The 12,636-nt window shown below is 44.0% G+C and overlaps 1 protein-coding gene across 1 annotated transcript in view; it reads right to left on the reverse strand.

Moving 5' to 3' along the window:
- The window catches only part of LOC147707023 (adhesion G protein-coupled receptor F5-like), a 948,772-nt gene extending 938,677 nt beyond the window's left edge, over window positions 1-10,095 (reverse strand). Inside the window, exon 1 of the mRNA XM_086926247.1 lies at window positions 9,422-10,095. The gene's annotated coding sequence lies outside the window, so the exon portion shown is untranslated. The remainder of the gene's footprint in view (window positions 1-9,421) is intronic.
- Between the last annotated feature and the right edge of the window lie 2,541 nt (window positions 10,096-12,636).

The following is a 12,636-nucleotide window of genomic DNA, read 5'->3' on the forward strand; positions in this document are numbered from 1 at the left end:
GGTCACCTCCGCCTTCACCAGGGCCTCACCGCTTCCATGATGCCGTTGAGCCAGCGGCCTGCCTTGGAGAGCCCAGCGCTCCTGCACCTCTCCAGACTCCGTGCTCCTCCACCACCAACAGCTCAGCATCCGGGCGCCATTTTCTGCAGGGAAGCTCCGGAGCTCACCAGGTCAGTTCGGGGGCAGACTACAGGACTATCGGACCACCAAGAGCCTGCTTTTAGTTGCCGGTGAGGCCCCCACGCACAACGCCACCACCCACAGCGTGTTTAACTTGGCTCTAGTAAGAAGCCCCCTCCTCCTTCATTTTAAACTTTGTTTTTGACTTTGCTGCCTCCCGCGCTGCGAACAGCTGCCTTGGCGTCTGTGGTCTTTCTTCCCTGACCCCTGGTCTCCGGATCGAACTCTGCCTCCCCAGCTCCTCATGGACGATGAGGCTGTGACTTTGCTGCGGACTGCCTTTCTCCCCCGGACTTGCTGGCTATGGCAGCCCTCTTCCTGGACTTTCGGACTAGGACCTTTGTGCTCCCCGCCATTTTCTTTTTATGACTCACTTCTTCTTCTACCTTTCCCCTCAGCCGTTTTAGCAATCTCTGACCTCCCCCTCTATCCTATCGACCTTTCTAGTGTCTCTCCTGTTGCCTCTGACACACTCCACACTGTCTTACTCGTTACTATCTGCTTCCCTCTCTCGCTTGTCTCACTTTCCTGCCCTTCTCTGTCCCTCCCTTGGTACTGTGACTGCATCTCCCCGCCGACCCCACTTAATGGAACTCTGCTTTTCTGTATATAGAGATAACTCTAATCACTAGTATATGCAGTAGACCTTTGTACCCTCTACCACTCCTATGTGACTCTTAGAGTATATCCATTTGTATCCCTTCACTATGTATATAGAGATAACTCTAATCACTAGTATATGCAGTAGATCGTTGTACTCTCTACCATTTCATGTGATTCTTAGAGTATATCCATTCGAAGCCCTTCCCTATGTATATAGAGATAACTCTAATCACCAGTCTCTTCTTTGTGTGACTTTACATCTTGTGCAATTTTTTCTGTTTGTAATTTTTATGTAACGCATGTAATCCTTAGTCCTTATGTTTTGCAACTGGTTCTTATGTAAAGCGCTCTGACACCTTCGGGTAAAGTTTGCACTATATAAAATCACAGTAAATAAAAATAAATAAATAAATAAATCTCTGTAAATACCCTGTCTGCTAAAAAATAACCTTTAGTTGCAGAATTCTGCAGCACATCGACTTTGCTTACTTTACTTCAGGCAGATTTTTGTACTTGGAGTAAATGCATGCAGTTTTGCTTGAGAGCACATGATTGAGTGCAGTAACAGACAGTAACCACTCGGTAACCAACTTTATTTTTGGAGTTCTGTTTTATTTGCTGTAAAGCACTTCAATTCCTCGTCAGTGGTAGTAAGCGCTATATAAATCCTATTACGTTGATACACTTTGTGACCTTTTTCTAAGTTTGCAGTGTGAGACTTTGTAAAAGTTTGTAGGTGAAATTTAGATTACAGCCATCCTCCTTGCAGTCACTTGCTAGACGGGATGGACCTCCAGTCTTGCAGTTTAGCATACGTTAACGTTTTTTAAAACTACCAAACATACTTAGCCAAGATGACATAACCGTTTAATTAAAGCCTCCTGCTACCCTTAACCACCCAAAGAAAGCCTGCATTCTCTGATGACGACCACATCTGCTTTCTTAGCCCACGTAGTATGTGAGGGATGCAGTGATGCAGCAGCTCGTTAGCAAGTATACTGCTGAGATCTGCTCTCTGTAAATTCAGACCAAGCATTGGCATAGCCAATAGGTCTTGCCTTTGGGACCTTATAAGTGTTTAGCCATGCAACAGTTGATGCTGTTGCACCAAGGGCATTGTGCTGCATAACTAAATACTTATATGGTCCCAAAAGTGAGACCTTTTGGCTATGCCAATGCTTGTTCATACATAGAAGTCACCCTTAGGATAGGCCCTAAACAGCCCATAGGCAGGTTGTAGTGTATTTAAAAGGTTGGGCATGCACTTTTTACTTTTTATATGCCCTGGTAGCAGAATACTCCCACATTTGTTTTTCACTACTGCAAGGCCTACTTATTCCATAGGATAACATTGGGTTACCTTATAAAATTTAGTACAGGTAAAATTTGAAATGGGAGTATATATTAGGGGTGGGCGAAGAATTCTGCTCTGCTGGCGGGTTTGTGGAGTTTGGCTCACTCTGCGCTCCCTGTTGAATTCTGAAAAACTCAGCGAAATGACGCAGAGCAGAGTTTTTGTTCTCAAGCCGCTCTTGCGACCGATTCGAAGAAAAAAATAACGCAGTAGACCTCCTCTTGGCGAGATTTTTCATCTTGGGCGGTCACGACAGGTGGCGACTTCTTGCACTGAGAAATCTGCCATTTGCGTTCAGGAAGCTGTCGCTCAAGTAGAATGTCTACTCGAGCTGAAGAATTATTATTGTTATTATTATTATTGTAGAGTTTTATATAGCGCTAGCCAGACCTGAAGAGATCGGAGCGCTTCGCAACATGGGTTAAAGGCACATATTTAGGTGTTTGTACACACATTGATTCAAGGCATAATAGGAAGTCCTGAGTGATTAAATAATAAATACAGGGAAGGAAGACACAGAGTCACAGTAATGAGCACATGCAGGGAGGGGAAGATGTTTGAGTCTTGATGAGGCAGTGATTCTGTTCTGAATATTATCCAAGAAGATAAGCTCGATGGTGTTTTTAGGAGCATTCTAGAGTGGGACAATTGAAAAGCCCATGCATAGTATTGCAAATCAGGCAGAGCAAGCCCCCCCTTTTCCCTCCTCCTCCTCAACTTCTTCCACGCCAATCTGGTAGACTTATAATTCCAGATAAAGGAGTTAATCTCTTGCTGGCACTTATCCAAGATTTTAACATCGAAAGCCAAGGGGATTGTGTTAAAAATGAATATAAATTTTGGGAGAATAGACATCTTTATCAGACTCACCCTGCCTAATGTGGTAAGTGGAAGATGTGCCCAAGATTTTAATAACTTCTTGTATTCATTATAAACTCCATCTACATTTATTTGTGAGATGTTTCCAATATCTTGGGTAACACGAATTCCTAGGTACTGCATAGAAGTGGTCACCCCCAGATGTAAGTTGGGGATATTCCAAGCCATGATATCTGTTTTGCTGGCATTTATCTCGTACCCTGAGATTCGCCCAAACTCCTCCGCCCTCTTAATTACAGCAGGAAATGATGCAACCGGGTTAGATGTTAGAATGAGAACGTCGTCTGCATAAAGGGCAACCCGCCTCTCCCACTCCCCAAACTTAAAAGATGGAATATTTTTGTCTTCCCGCAAAACCTGGGCGAATGGTTCAATATATAAATTGAAGAGGAGGAGAGAGAGCGGGCAACCCTGTCTTGTGCCCCTCCTGATTTTAAAAGATTCAGGGCACCATTTATTAACAACCTTGCCGATGGAGCATCGTACATAAGAGAAATGACGCAACAAAAGCCCTCACCAAAGTTAACCTTCTTTAAAACTGCGACCAAATAGGTCCAATTAACCCTATCAAAGGCCTTTGTCGCGTCTAAAGTGAGTGTAGCCAATGGAAGGGAGAAAGCCGAAGCAATGTCTATTGACCCCACCAGATCCCACGTCAAATCAGATAGCTGACACCCTTTAATAAAACCCTTCTGATCTTGATGTACAATCAGTCCAATAACGGACCCCACTCTTGCAGACATAATAGTAGCGAAGATTTTATAATCGCTGTTCAAGAGTGAAATCGGTCGGTATGACCCACACTCCGTAGGGTCCTTCCCTTGGTTTGGGGATCAAAACGATGTTCGCTTCTCCACAAGATTTTGGGGGGGGGGCATCTCCCTTTCTGAGAATCCCATTAAAAAGGGCCGTCTGCATTGGAACAACAGCACCACCCAATGCTCGATATAATTCTCCTGGCAGGCCATCCGGGCCTGCCGCCTTCCCTCGCTTGAGCTGCCCAATAGCTTTCCTCACCTCAGCTTCCGATATTTCCATCTCCAGGCAGTTACTCTGTACAGTTGAAAGGGTTGGCAGGGTGATTTCATCTAACCATTTATCTCTTGCCACCTGGTTATTGGGAGTGTCTTCTCTATAAATCTCCTAAAAAAAAATCAAAAAAGCGCTGCCTATCTACAAATTAGAGATCCTGGAAACCTCCTCCCCTTCCACTTTTATTTCTCTAATATAGCTTTGGGCTTCGTCCCCCTTGACTTTCCATGCCAAAATCCTGCCTGCTGCCTCCCCAAATTCGAAATGGGAGATCTTGCTTGCCTCCCATCTCTTAGCCACCCTTGCTTGGAGAATATTCTCCAGCTGGTTTTTCAGCTCAGCCAGCTTCTCCTGCTCGCCCGATGACCCCATAGAGGCGCCAAGTTTCTGCTCCATCACCTCCATCTCTTGCTCCAAACTACTTATCCTCTCCCTATACATTTTCCACCTATAGGATGCTCTATTGGTAATACACCCTCTTAGAAAAGCTTTCAATGTCTCCCAGACCGTAGCTATTGCTGTAGATTCGAGATTAATCTCCAAAAAAGATGTGGTCTCTTTTACCAGAGAACTGACTTTGTCTTCTTCCAGTAAGATCGTACGATCAAATGACCAGGATAGGTGTTTGATCTGCGGATCGAGTCTTAAAGTAAACAAGAGAGGTGAATGGTCAGCAAATGGGAGGGAAGATATTCTATCGCAGTTAGGGTATCCTTAAGACAGTAACTGAATAAAGCAAAGTCAATTCTTGATTTGTGCTTATATTTAAGGTTTCGAAAAGAAATCCCCAATTTATTGCCAACCCTTTCCCTCCATAAATCTGCCAAACCCAGCTGTGTCATAATTTCTATAAGAGTTTGCCTTGATTTGGAAGGTGTACCGGCTCTGGAATTGACAGATTTATCCAGTTTAGGGCTGAGCACTATGTTAAAGTCCCCCACCCAAATTACAGGATCTAGGGAGGGCAACAGTTGGTTCCTTCTACTATCCAAGTAAGACGGATCATCTAAGTTAGGGCCATAGTAGCCGACCAATGTGCAGATCCAGCCATCTACTGAAATTTTCAGTAGGAGTCATCTCCCACTCAAATCTTCTTTGTGGTCCAGGATCTGGACTTTCGAAGATTTTTTGAAAATAATAAGGACCCCTCTTATATTTGCATTATGGTCTGTGCAACTAAATTTGTCAATCCATCTCTGCTTCTTAAATAATACTGTGACCTCCGCCTTTAGAAGATGTGTCTCCTGTATGACAATGATCTGTGCGGGAGAGTCTCTCAAGTATTGTAAAATCCAATCTCTTCTACTCCTCACACGCAGACCATTGACATTCCAAGACATACATTGAACAGAAGTCATTCTTTATTTTCCATCTCCCTCCCTGTGCACCACCACTTGACTGTCTTTTTGTACCGAGGCTGAGTATATTCCTAGCTAGGACACCTATCCTTCTTAAAACAGGCAGATTTGTGAGGATTTTATTATTATTCCCCCCCCCCCCCACCTAGGAAACCTCCCGCCCCTCCCACCCCTGGGAAACCCTCCCATACTAACTCCGGTCAGATGTATAGCCGGATTTACGTCCTCTAACAGCCCTCCCCCTCCTGCACTGCATCACGCTGCTGAGCCAAACAAGATATCTATCAAAAATAAACACAACTACACTTTACCCCTAATATCTAGTGCATCCCCTATTTTTTATTTTTTATTTGAGTGAGCTCTTAGTGTTAACATCTCCTTGGGCTGTACTGTTCACATGAGGCACAGGGTCAGACTGATTTGCATATAGCCATGTCTAAACTGGGGTGGCAGAGTGGGCTAAAGAACGGTGATGGATTAAACCCAGATCTTTTGACTGGGTGTGAGTGTTTGATTGATTCAGATGCTCCATCCATCACCACCCCCTTTTGTACCGCTTTTGGCCGCCATAAGTGTGGCAGGGTATGCTCAGACGTGAGTCCCTTGCTCACTTTGCCACTGGATTCAAGCAAGCCGGGCTGAAGACGGCTGGAATGCCAGAAACCAGTCTTCGGATGCTTGTTTCCTGTCCAGGGAAGACATGGCTTGGCAGTTCGGGCTGGACTGTTCCCATGAGGCACAGGGTCAGACTGATCTGCATATAGCCATTTCTAAACTGGGGTGGCAGAGTGGGCTAAAGAACGGTGATGGATTAAACCCAGATCTTTTGACTGGGTGTGAGTGTTTGATTGATTCAGATGCACCGTCCATCACCACCCCCTTTTGTACCGCTTTTGGCCGCCATAAGTGTGGCAGGGTATGCTCAGACGTGAGTCCCTTGCTCACTTTGCCACTGGATTCAAGCAAGCCGGGCTGAAGACGGCTGAAATGTCAGAAACCGGTCCTCGGAAGCTTGTTTCCGGTCCATGGAAGACATGGCTTGGCAGTTCGGGCTGGACTGTTCCCATGAGGCACAGGGTCAGACTGATTTGCATATAGCCATGTCTAAACTGGGGTGGCAGAGTGGGCTAAAGAACGGTGATGGATTAAACCCAGATCTTTTGACTGGGTGTGAGTGTTTGATTGATTCAGATGCTCCGTCCATCACCACCCCCTTTTGACTGCTTTTGGCCACCATAAGTTTGGCAGGGTATGCTCAGACGTGAGTCCCTTGCTCACTTTGCCACTGTATTCAAGCAAGCCGGGCTGAAGACGGCTGGAATGCAAGAAACCGGTCCTCGGAAGCTTGTTTCCGGTCCAGGGAAGACATGGCTTGGCAGTTCCGGCTGGACAGTTCCCATGAGGCAAAGGGTCAGACTGATTTGCATATAACCATGTCTAAACTGGGGTGGCAGAGTTGGCTAAAGAACGGTGATGGATTAAACCCAGATCTTTTGACTGGGTGTGAGTGTTTGATTGATTCAGATGCTCCGTCCATCACCACCCCCTTTTGTAACACCTCCTTGTGATCCTTAACTCTATTATTTCTTTACGCTCCTTAACACATATTACCCTCTCCGAAGGGGGTTTAATAGAAGGGCGTCAGATATCCAAAGGCTCTTAGGCCTAACCTTTTATTGTAGAAACTACAAGTAGTGACAAGAGACATAGGCGACGACAAAGCTAAAGCAAAATGTAACTGTATTAGTTACCGCCCTGAGAGTGAACTCTTATAGATTCCAGCAGTTCATCGGCCTCCAGGGGAGATCTAATATTGTGCATCTTGTTATTGTACATCACACGTAAGAATGCGGGAAACCGCATCTGCACTGTTGCCCCAAAAGACCTAAACTTGTCGATTCTCTGGCTGAGTTCCCACTGTCTATCCAATGTAGTTTTAGAGAGGTCAGACCGTACCTCGAAAGAGAAGTCAGGGCCCTTTAACGTTTTCATTTTTAGGGCTAGGTTTAAGATTTTCTCCTTCATAGTATAGGTAAGAAAATGTATCAAGATTTTTCTAGCTTTCGTTCTACCAGGGTTTAAACGGAAGGGGTCCCGATGTACCCGCTGTATATCTTTATCAAGCTCCTCGGCTGATTCTTCTAGATTAAGTGAATCCTTCAATACTTTGATCACAAAAGCGTTGACATCCCCCCTCCCTTCCCTTCCGGAATCTTAAGGATCCGCAGATTATTTCGCCGTGAGTAGTTTTCCAGCGATTTGACCCTCTCCTTCATAGCATCTCCCTCTCTCCTGGGGAAACATGGTGGCGGCAGGCTGTTTTGGTGCGGGCGTCCAACAGCTCCCCTGAAGCACCGCTAAGTTGCTGGTGCCGAATGGCGATTCCTGAGGCATAACGGAGCCGTGTTTTGTGGTGCATAGTCCTCCCCTGTGAGGAGTGCGATTATTTTTATGTATTTTAATTTTTTCTTGGTTGCAGCCTGTCAGTAGTAGCGCTTGCAAGTCTAACTGCGGATGTGCCTGGCTGCAGGACTATGATCCCTCCCCCCCCTCCCTACCGCGCTGGGGCTGAGCAGCCGTGGAGCTCAGGCGCGGCCGCATTGCGGCAGCCCGGGGACTTCTTATAGGCAATACGGCAAGAAGTAGCAGAGGTAGCGTGGCAGTCGATTCTCTGCAATTCTTTCCTGGCGTTATTTTCGGCAACTCTGACGGGGGAACAACGGTAGGCACTGATGGCGGTAAAGAGACTGCGCTGGTGAAAGCCTGTGAAGCCCATAAAAACCCCGAAGTTCCAGTACTGGATTCTGGCAGTAAGGTTAGTGGGGTGGTGGGGGGTACAGAGGATGCTAGCTGCAGCAAAGTTATAAATAAGAGGCAGGTCTTCAAATGTCCTGGCTGAAGACGGCTGATAGCCAGAAACCGGTCCTAGGATGCTTGATTCCGGTCCAGGAAAGACATGGCTCGGCAGTTCGGGCTGGCTTGTTCCCATGAGGCACAGGGTCAAGGCTGATTTGTATATGGCCATGTCTGAACTTGGGTGGTGTGGAATGCAAAAAAACGATGGATTTAGGCCCAGATCTCTGTACTGGGGTGAATGTATGACATTGTTCTACATTCTGTCCATCATCTGTGGTTTTTGCATTCAAAGTTGGAGAGGTTTTATTTTCATTCTCTCCCATCAAAAGTTAATTTTAATAACACAAACATTTCTGTGCCATATTTAACCCCACCCGCGAGTAACACACATTGCCATTCTTAGGAATTGTTAACATGTGATCTAGGAGTGACAGTAGTTCAAAGATGTTTGTATTGTCATTTCTCGTAGACTGGAAATGCTTTTGGCACAATGAGAGATCCTGACCATTGCACGGGTCTGCATGGTCGTATATTTCGGCAGGGTTAGAGGAGTTACCTGCTTGGAGAACCGTATTTGGGGGGTGGAGGGAGGGCCTGGGGTAGGGGTTTACTGAAGACACGACTTTTATTCACCCAGAAATGGTGCTCTTTCATGGAAGCCTATCTGCTCTAATAAATGCGAAAATCTATCCCTACTATGCATCATGAAGCTGTGCTTTACTCTCAACTTTGGAACAGAATCCAGATTGGCAGAGTCTGGGATAACTTTTATGAATGTGTTGGTAACCTGGGAAAACGTATTCTGGGAGATCCGATAATTTGCTTCGTAGTTTGTGGTTACACTTTGTCTCTTTCTCTCTTAAATAATTTCTTGATCATTATTGTCTATGGTATTTATTGCTGTTTTCTTTTAAAGTTATCTATTTTAGATTTTTCGAATTGAAAAAAATGAACACATTCACATGTTTAACTGTAAAGTTATGTTTCTACGAAAAGTAGACTAAATGTCTTAAAAATAAAACATTTCCCAGTTATTTTCTATGTGTCTGATATGATCTGAGGGAACGCCTAGCAGAAATCCCGAAAACAAATGCTGCAGAAAGGACAGCGATCATTTCACAAGCAGACACCCAAAACAAACCCACCGGACACTACTCACCTCTTCTTGCAGGTTCTTTGCAGTGCACACAGCTTCAGGGCGCCTTGATAATACTCATGCAATATGAGCTACCTTTCGTGAGCTTCATGCATCTCTTAGTAGGACAAGGTCTTTCAGAATCCAGCCAGGTGTTGTTTAACCCAGAAAATCGCCACCTGGTCAAACTCTGGCATATGGGGCTTTCCTCACATAAATTAAAGTTCATCCACTTGTCGAAATAATCCTCTGTAGTTCTTTGCTGGCAATATGAGTACTTACTACCAAAATAATTTTCAGAACGTCTTCAGGACAGGTCTAACAAGATCAGTCCAGCTGTTCATAGCATCTGAGGTGGCGAGTGGTCAGACGCTGCTTTCTCACCAGGGTAAAACTCACAACTGGACACAGGCACTAACTATCATGTAGGCATCAGTCTGGTCCGTCTTCAGGTACACACAGCTACAAGGTTGTCAGTTTCTGTCCCGTGTTCTCCGGCTAGGCATGGCAGAATGCAGAGCCCTCCAGCAAACCAAGGCCTCCACTAGGTCTGCAGGCATACTCAGGAGATCTCTAACCAAGGTCGCAGTCCATAAGGAACTGAAAAAGGATATTTATTTTGTTTGGTTTCATTATATTCCAACTCAGACCCATGAGGGCTTAATTGGCACATGGCCAAAAATAGTGTGATTCTAGGAAAATCACTTTATCTTTCTGTGCCTCAAAAATATGTATTGCAATGCAAATCTGTCCGATGCAGGAACTATTCTGCCTAGGATTAGGCCAATTACATTTTCCTAATTGACTTCCCCATCTCTTCTTGGGGACTATAAACCAGTTTCAACAGCCCACCACACACAAACACAGCAACACACAATTGTTCATGTCATGATCCAAACATTCTCTGTTAAATGCAATTCTAATCCTTGGAGATATATTTGCCATATATTTCACACCTATTAAAAAATAACAGTGAGGGCAGCTCTCGTTTTATCTTCAGTCTTCTTAAACAGACTGTAGCTGACTCTCTGCTCATTTGCACACTTTTGGAATGAAAAGTCACTTTGGGGCCATACAAAGCTTTTTTCAGCTTGCAAAAGGCCCGATTCGTAGAATTGGTCTGTTTGCAACCAGAAGAAAGGGTGTTTTAAATGTACAAAGCCTTATTAGCATTTTGATAACCTATTACCAAATCGGAAATTGGGTTTGAGAGTCAGTATTAAGAAGGGGCGTGTTCAGGCTATCCCTTCCTAATTCCGAATTACAAGGGAATGTTTGAATCTTTTGTGACTGAAATGCTGTCATTGAAGTTGGTGGTAACCCTTTCGCAGATGGGAAAGGATCACCAAGGGACCCCTTCCCCTTTGGGAATCTATGCAAATATGTTTTTTTGAGAGCAGGCAGTGGACCCCCGGATTACTGCCCACTCTTAAAATATGACTATAAAACTTTCTTTTGTTTCTTTTTGAAAGGGCATTCCATTTTCCTTAAAAAAAAAAACAGGCTGCATTAAAAAAAAAACAATGTTGCTTTATTTAAAAGCAAACACAGATATAGTGGTCTGCTACCCCAGCAGACCACCATCTTAATGTTTTTAGCGATTCCCAATGGGTTGCAAATTGCGATGTACTCCATGAGGTACGTTAATTACGACCCACTGGTAAATGCAAACAGTGCAAAAACACAGTGTAGTACATTGCTATTCCTGATTTTCTAATAGCGAATCTCTCAAATTCGCTATTAGGGAATCGCAAACCCCTCGATTTCGTATATACTTGAACCAAAATCATTGTTTTCAATATTTGTAAAAGAGCAAATAAGGTCTGTGAACTCCCAGTGGCTAATTGGGGAAAACAGCAACGCTTGTTATGGTGTTATGGCTTTAAGCTTGGTGTTGAGTTTTCCAATATTGCTTCATATTAATCTTGTTACATTTCTTTGTAATTTAACCGATTTCATGCCTTCCTGACAGGCTTACCTCTTTAGCTAGTCTTTTCTAGTTAATGTGTTCTTTGTATGCAATGTTATTTTGGGCAGATTGTCCTTCATTCTTCTTTGTTCTCATGAGGCCATTCTCGGGGCTAATTCCCAGATCGCAAAGAGTGGCTGAGCTACAGTTTTTCTTTTCTGTTTGCCCCATATTTTATTTCTTTTGTTTCCATTGCTTGGCTGACAAGATTGCGCTCCACCCATGCTGTCAGTTAGCGTGCGTCAGCAGTAGATCGGGACACACCACTCACACTTGTAAGACACAACCAAGGTAAGCCAGTATGCGCACTGAATACTATGATCCTTTATTTGGGCCCACTCAGAGCAACTGAACTCTATTGATTGGCTTTCTATAGCCAAACACCTTATCTTTAAGTTTCTATGTATTTGCCCCCGGGCTTTACATTTGATAGGCTCTATATACCTTCAAAATCAGTTTAGCCAATATATTCCCACACACACTTTAAGCTCTTTAACAAATCTGCATTCTAAAAAGTTAGCTTTGGAATTGTGTGTTAGGCAGCTAAACATATTCGGTCTGCAGGCATGTTTACTGCTCAGTTATAGTCTGACAAAGAGATTAAAGCAGAACACATGTGAAAGCCCTTGAAAATACATTTCTGATAGGATGCAAACGTTGGGGGCCCTTAGGCTGAAAGAAGTCGTGCGATTTGGTTTTAGAAAGTTGAGTGAAAACTGACTTTGCATTTTACCCGTCCACTGTGGTATAAAAGTACTACAATGGAAGAAGAAGGAACCACACTTTAGCCCCAAGAAAACTACGTGGACAGATGCATTGATAAATTGTGAAAACGTGAAATTAAGTTTGAGAGTATCTCAAAAATTAGAGAAAATTAACTATTGTGTAATCAGTTTTAGAGCTTTAAACTCTTGTAGTGAGTATTATCACTGGAGAAGGTGAGAAAGAACAATCCAAAGTGAAAGTGAAGTAATTCTACCCTCTTCCACAACATCCCTATGAAAATTGGGAATGAAACTGAGCAGAGCAGTACAGGGTTTAAGGTGGAAAAGTGTGCATTATAGAAACTGAGAATGTTTTGGAGTTTCATGTGAAGCAGTACCAAGCATTCCATCTAAAGACATGTTTACTTTCCTTGCTTATATAGTGACAAGGAAATTGGAGGTGAAGCATTGTGGAACCTCTGGGAAACACATTTCAGAAACTTCAAAATTAGGCTGAATCCAGGCTTTCTGTAGTTGTGAGATCCACCTAAAGAAACTGCATAGAA

This window comes from Lissotriton vulgaris, chromosome 6 (genome assembly GCF_964263255.1).
Source record: "Lissotriton vulgaris chromosome 6, aLisVul1.2, whole genome shotgun sequence".
In the NCBI taxonomy this organism is placed as follows: domain Eukaryota; kingdom Metazoa; phylum Chordata; class Amphibia; order Caudata; family Salamandridae; genus Lissotriton; species Lissotriton vulgaris.